We start from the raw sequence: 7,131 nt of genomic DNA on the forward strand, positions 1-7,131 counted from the left end.
TCGTGCCTGAACGTGCCGAACCTGACAGAGGAAAACCACCATGCCTACCTGATATGGCTGGAGAGGAGCCCTTAGCCATGCCGCGGGTAAGCCTAAAAGGGGGCAAAAAGACAAACAGGTAGGGAGGAAAAACCTTTATTGGCAGTGAACCGAATTACAAAACCAACTTGTGGAAAGCCTGGGATATCTCGACCTGGGGGTTAGGTATGTATCGTGTGAAGCATGAGGAGCGCCAGCGACCCATTTTTCGGATGATGTGGCCGGGGACGTTGTGTTTTGAAGCTGCAGATGCAGCTCCAATGCGGAATGAGTGCCCTGAAATGGCCTTGGGGTCGAAACCCCAACCCATAGCCAGAGTGCGGACGTGTGAGATAAATTGCGAAGCGGTGAGGGCTGCGGCCTGAAACGGGAGCAATGTTTGGTCAGGGGCAGAGTCCCCCAGAGCCGACAGCAGACGCTTGAGTACCTGGACCAGGCACCATGCGTTGGCAGAAGGGAAGAAGTCCACCTCCACTGGTGGACCTACCTGCGAGGTTTTGGAAGTAAGGAGGTGCAGGGAGAAATGGTCGTGGTGCCAGACTAGTTGACCCCTGGTGAGGCCCTTGGACCTAGCTGAAGTGCGGGTGACTTCGCCGGGTCTTAAGAACCCATAGAAACTAAGGTACATGGCAGCCTTGATGACTGTGCTGGGAAGGAGCCCAAAAGGAAGACTATCTAGGGAGGTTGAAAGTTTCCTAAATAGTTCCCCAGATACGGGCTGCCTGCTCGGAATGGCTGTGATACTACTTTTCTGAACCCCCCTAAGGGTTGCCCTGACTGCTTGGGATAGAAAAACCGACCTGCTTTGGGGGTCTTCCAACATGGAAAAATGTTGGACTCCGGCCAAATACAATTTAATGGTGTTGAAGGACAGCTTGAGATCGAAATGACAGAAGGCTATGAAAGCTGTGATGTACGTGGTTTTGTTGGTGTCTTGACTTGGGTGTAAGCCCCTGAACCTGTTGAAGGTGTTCCAGGCGGTCCTGTAGTTCCTGGCAGTGTTGTGAGACAAAGACTTCTGCATCAATGTTTTTGCTGAATTAATAAAAAGGTTTAATCCAACACTAGCAATTGATACGTCGGAGGAGGAAGCCCCACACGGTCTGCCTCTGGCATGACCTGGAAGAAAGTTTCGTAATTAAAACGAGATAGGGCATCTGCGGCCACATTGTGAACCCCCTGGATGTGCTTGCATGCTACGAGGAAATTGTACACCAGCGAGAGCCAGACCAGCCTGCGGACGAATGACATGATCTGGGGTGACTGAGACCTGCCCTTGGTGATGATGTCCACCACTGTTTGATTATCAGTGATGAACGCCACAGAAGAATTGGCCCACTGGCTGCCCCACACCTGGGCTGCCGACACGACTGGGTAGAACTCCAGCAAAGGGGATGACTGCAAAGCGCCTCTGGCTGTTGATACCTCGGGTGGCCAAGGGCCCGCGAACCATTGGTTCCCACAGATCGCCGCGAACCCCCCGGAGGCGGCGGCGTCCGAGAAAATCAAGGTGGACTCTGGCCCTAGCCGAGGAACAAACAACGAGACTCCGTTCCAAGAGGCCAGGAAGTTCCCCCACATGGACAAGTCGGCCATGGCTTGGGCGTCTAAGGTGACGAGGCTGTCCTGCTCTGGGGCTGAGGGGAGCAATTGGAGAAGCCTGGACATGAAGGCCCTGCCCTGGGGCATGACTTTGGTGGCAAAGTTGAGCATGCCTAAAAGGGACTGCAACTCGACCTTGGTGCAGGTCCTGCAGCCCGCCGCAGTTGAAATGGCTGCCTTGATCTTTGCCAATTTCTCGGCTGGAAGCCTGGCCTCCATCTTCCCTGTATCTAGCGTTATGCCTAGGAAGGTGATTACCGTGGCGGGCCCTTCGGTTTTTGAAGCTGCCACCGGAACGTTGAGTCGGCCGAACAGTTGCAGCAGAGCCTGGAGTTTGCAAGGCTGGCGGTCTGGGCTTTCGATAATGAGAAAATCATCCAAGTAGTGGATGGTCATAGGGCAATCGCAGTGGTTGACCAGGATCCAATGCAATGCCTGAGCGAACTGGTCGAACAGCCAGGGACTGCTCTTGGACCCGAACGTCAGGCGATTGGCAAAGAAGTACTGATCTTGCCACTTGATGCCGTAGAACCCCCAGAGCCGTGGATGAATGGGCAGCAGCTTGAAGGCGTCGGCGATATCTGCCTTTGCCAACCACGCCCCCCGACCTACTTGGAGGATCAGCTGTATGGCCTCGTCTATGGTGGCGTAGCTCATGGAGAACTCCTCAGATGGCACTAAGGAGTTAAGACTGGGTACACTGGAGCCATGAGGCGCCGACAAGTCATAGATTAAACGTTTTTTATTTGTGAACTGCTTGGTCACCATACCGATAGGGTTGATCCTCCAGAGGTCGAATGGAATGAAGGGGAAGGGGCCGATGAGAAACCCCTTCTCCAACTCTGACTTGATCAGGGTCCCCACCGGCTCAGGGTCCCTGCTTGCTGACAGTAGATTGGGCCCTTCCCAGGAAGTTTGTGGGAGAGCTACCAGCCCCGTGTGGAACCCGGTGGTGAACCCGGAGACCAGGAACTGCACCCGATGCGGGCTGTGGTGCTCGCGCAACAGGGACTCTAACAAGACCACGTTGACCCCGCTTAGTCAGGATGGCCTTGTTCTTTGAGGACACGCCGTCTGCGGGTGAGCCCTGAAACAGCCTGCGCAGACGTGGAGAGCCCTGCACTTGTTATAATAACAAGCCTCCTGGTTAAAATTATTGCAGACCTGGCTGTTGCCCAGGAAAACTATTGGCCGGCCTAACTTATCCGTGGTACCGCCAGGTCGTTGGAGGGACCCGGAGCTACTACGGAGGGATCTGCCCTGGGATGTGGAGGGACCTGAGTTGGGGCACCAATCCGACGAGTGAGTAATGGACTGGCATGACGTACATGCCGGTGCCCTGAGGCACGCGAAATGTCGGCAAAAAAGCTCCATGTCCATGACCGCCCAGTTCGTGAGGTGCTGGAATTGGACCAGCGAGGCGGCGGCTTTAGCTGAGAACGAGCGATGATAATCGTAAAAAGCCTGCCCACCGTACTTGTGGCCCAAATCCGTGACCCTGTATGGGTAAGTGTCCAACTCTTCCCGCCTCTCCGGGTGGACGGAGCAGATGACGTCCCTGTATAAGCTAAACGCCAGGACAAACTCCGTGGGGGTTAGCTTCCTGTTGAGGCGGGGGTCCCTCGCTTTGAGGACGATGGACATGTCGCCGCAAGCAATGGTCTTGCTCTCTACTGTGTCATGGGTTGCTATCAAAATAGACGCCAGGTTGACGTCCTTGCCCTCTAAAATGTCCTTCTTGATGTTGCTGGGGATAAAGTGGGCCGGAGCTACCTCGGGTGCGCCAAGAACCCTACCTGGGGGAACCAACCCTGCCGCGGGGGCAACCGGCAATGGAGAGGCGACACGCTCGGATGTCAGTCCCTGGTGAGACTCAACGGCCAGGAGTCTGGACTGCACGTCTGAGACTGAGGAGGCAATAGTGTTCATCATGGCGTGCAGTTGTGTCAGAGACACTTGCAGAGTGGACATGGAGACTTGCTCCAAGTCCTGGGCTGCTGGCTCCGCCGTGAGTAGCCTGAATAGTTCAGCTTTCCGGGCGGAAGCGGGGTGTTGGATCCCTCTTCTGTTAAGCTCCGCGATTAACTTAGCGATCGTCCAACTCCTCAGTGATGAGGAGCTGGGCCGCTCGGATGTGGGTGTCTCCGGGATGGACAGGGCTTCCTCGATATTGGAAATCTGCGACATATCGTGGCTGTGAGGTGATAAACAAAAAGTTAACATCTGAGCTGGAGACCCCACGTGACAGAATGACGACACCCGAGCCGTGAATGGTGATGAAGAGCGAACTGGGGCGGGCGAGTGCCTAGAGCTATGAAGGGGGTACTACTATGGAAGACCTTACCAACCTAAAAGTGAAAACAAGACGTAAGCGCTACGAGGACGTGGCCATTGGCAGGGGAGTAAACATATGGAAAGAACACCAAACCTGGGGTCGTACCGTAGAAAATAATATCGATCGAACCTGAAAAACAATGATAGCGACAAAGAATAGTGATTAACCGCATGATCCTGACCTGTAACCGGTAATGGAAAACGTAAAACCGGCAGCGTGACGGGGAATAAAAACATGGGAGAAACGTAAGCCTGACGACGTGACAGGCAACAGACGGGGTACAATAGATACGTAAGCCTGAAGCGTAACAGGCGACAATTGGAAAAACGTAAGCCTGAAGCGTGACAGGCAGCATGACATATATTAAAACGTGAACCGGAGAGGAACCAGCAAGAGAAAAGGAAAAACGTAAGCCCGCAGACGTGGCGGGCAACAGACATGAAATAACGGAAAACGTGAGCCAGGAAAGTGACTGACGCTAGACAGAGAAAAACGTAAGCCTGAAACGTAACAGGCAGCAGACATGTTATAACAGAAACGTGAGCCAGAAACGTAACTGGCAACAGAAAGAACACAACAAGTGAGCCTGCAAACGGAAAAACAGACAGTAAACATGAGAATAAGCCCCTTTTTTTTTTTTTCTTTTTTTTTTTACTGATTGTCCCTGACCCCGGCTCTGACGAAACTGAAACGTGAGCCAGAAGCGCGACCGGGAACCGGTATGGTATGAGGGAAAACGTGAGCCCGTGGCGCCAAGGGCAATGAGATGACAAGTAATATGTAAACCTAACACAAAATAGGCCCCAACATGGCGGAGCATGATATGACATAGAAAAATAAGTATTTACCGAACAACGTCCGTAGATGTGGCAGAGCAGAATGGCGGTGTTCGCAGCGGGTGGAATTTGTTGAGAACCTTGGCAGACGATGGATGGCAAGCACGGCAGAGTAACCAGAGTCTGCAACAATAACCAGTAGCGTGAGGGGGGCGGGGGGGGGGGGGGGGGGGGGGGGGGGGTGGCCCCTGCTACGCCATTGTACGACCCTTGAACCAGGGAACTGCGTGTCCCTGTGAACTGATGAGACTGTGTTTGTGGGAGCTGAGGTGTGAGGTGGCGGAACAGCTGCCGTGGGGTGTGGAGAGTTGACTGGTCTGCTGCTTAGCAAGACAGGGGAGGGCACGCGGGAGCTAGCGGTGTGCCATGACCCTGGCAAGCAGCTATGATATGTGTGTGCTTGCGAGGGCCTGTGATGGGGCTTATGTGAAGAACCAGTGTGTGTAAACCAATGCTGTGTGTTTTTTTTTTTTTTTTTTTTTACAACTTTATTGCTGGTGAACAGCAGCCGGCCACCGGCCAGTGGCTGCGTGGAAAGAAGCGGCACCCCTGGGTCTAGACGGACCCGCCCGTGGGGAGAGCGCCAGGACCAGCCAGACGACGGGGGTTTGAGCTGCTGTGGCGGCCGATGCCAGGACGAGAGCCCGACAGCAGAGGCCGGCCGGGACGCAAGCTCCGTTGTCAAGGCAACGGAAGCGCTGCCGGCGTCCCGCGAGATCTGCTCAGGGCGGCGCCTGAGCAAGGACGAGCCGGGCGTACCAACCGGGATGCGAGGTGGGTGGCGAGCGGACCGGACCGGGGGGGGGGGGGGGGGATGGGTGGACACGCCGGAGAGGGGTGCGGCGGAGCGTGAAACTTACCCCGACAGCTGAGCGGGAAGCGTTGGAGGGGAACCCTCGGCAAACTTACCAGCACAGCAGGACGGGGCGTGACGTCAGGCGGGAAAAGGCACCAGGAACGCACGCAAATGGGGAGAGGGCATGCCTCCTTTTAAGGGCGCCTACGCCCCTCCCACAAATGCAGGCTGACATGTCAGCCTTAACCTACTGATACAGTACACACAGGACAGCTATATACATATGGTACAGTACACACAGGACAGCTATATACATATGGTACAGTACACACAGGACAGCTATATACATATGATACAGTACACACAGGACAGCTATATACATATGATACAGTACACACAGGACAGCTATATACATATGATACAGTACACACAGGACAGCTATATACATATGGTACAGTACACACAGGACAGCTATATACATATGATACAGTACACACAGGACAGCTATATACATATGGTACAGTACACACAGGACAGCTATATACATATGGTACAGTACACACAGGACAGCTATATACATATGATACAGTACACACAGGACAGCTATATACATATGATACAGTACACACAGGACAGCTATATACATATGGTACAGTACACACAGGACAGCTATATACATATGATACAGTACACACAGGACAGCTATATACATATGGTACAGTACACACAGGACAGCTATATACATATGATACAGTACACACAGGACAGCTATATACATATGGTACAGTACACACAGGACAGCTATATACATATGATACAGTACACACAGGACAGCTATATACATATGATACAGTACACGCAGGACAGCTATATACATATGGTACAGTACACACAGGACAGCTATATACATATGATACAGTACACACAGGACAGCTATATACATATGATACAGTACACACAGGACAGCTATATACATATGATACAGTACACACAGGACAGCTATATACATATGGTACAGTACACACAGGACAGCTATATACATATGATACAGTACACACAGGACAGCTATATACATATGGTACAGTACACACAGGACAGCTATATACATATGATACAGTACACACAGGACAGCTATATACATATGGTACAGTACACACAGGACAGCTATATACATATGATACAGTACACACAGGACAGCTATATACATATGATACAGTACACACAGGACAGCTATATACATATGGTACAGTACACACAGGACAGCTATATACATATGATACAGTACACACAGGACAGCTATATACATATGATACAGTACACGCAGGACAGCTATATACATATGATACAGTACACGCAGGACAGCTATATACATATGATACAGTACACGCAGGACAGCTATATACATATGGTACAGTACACGCAGGACAGCTATATACATATGATACAGTACACGCAGGACAGCTATATACATATGATACAGTACACGCAGGACAGCTATATACATATGATACAGTACACACAGG

The sequence above is a fragment of the Bufo bufo genome, chromosome 7, assembly GCF_905171765.1.
Source record: "Bufo bufo chromosome 7, aBufBuf1.1, whole genome shotgun sequence".
NCBI lineage: Eukaryota > Metazoa > Chordata > Amphibia > Anura > Bufonidae > Bufo > Bufo bufo.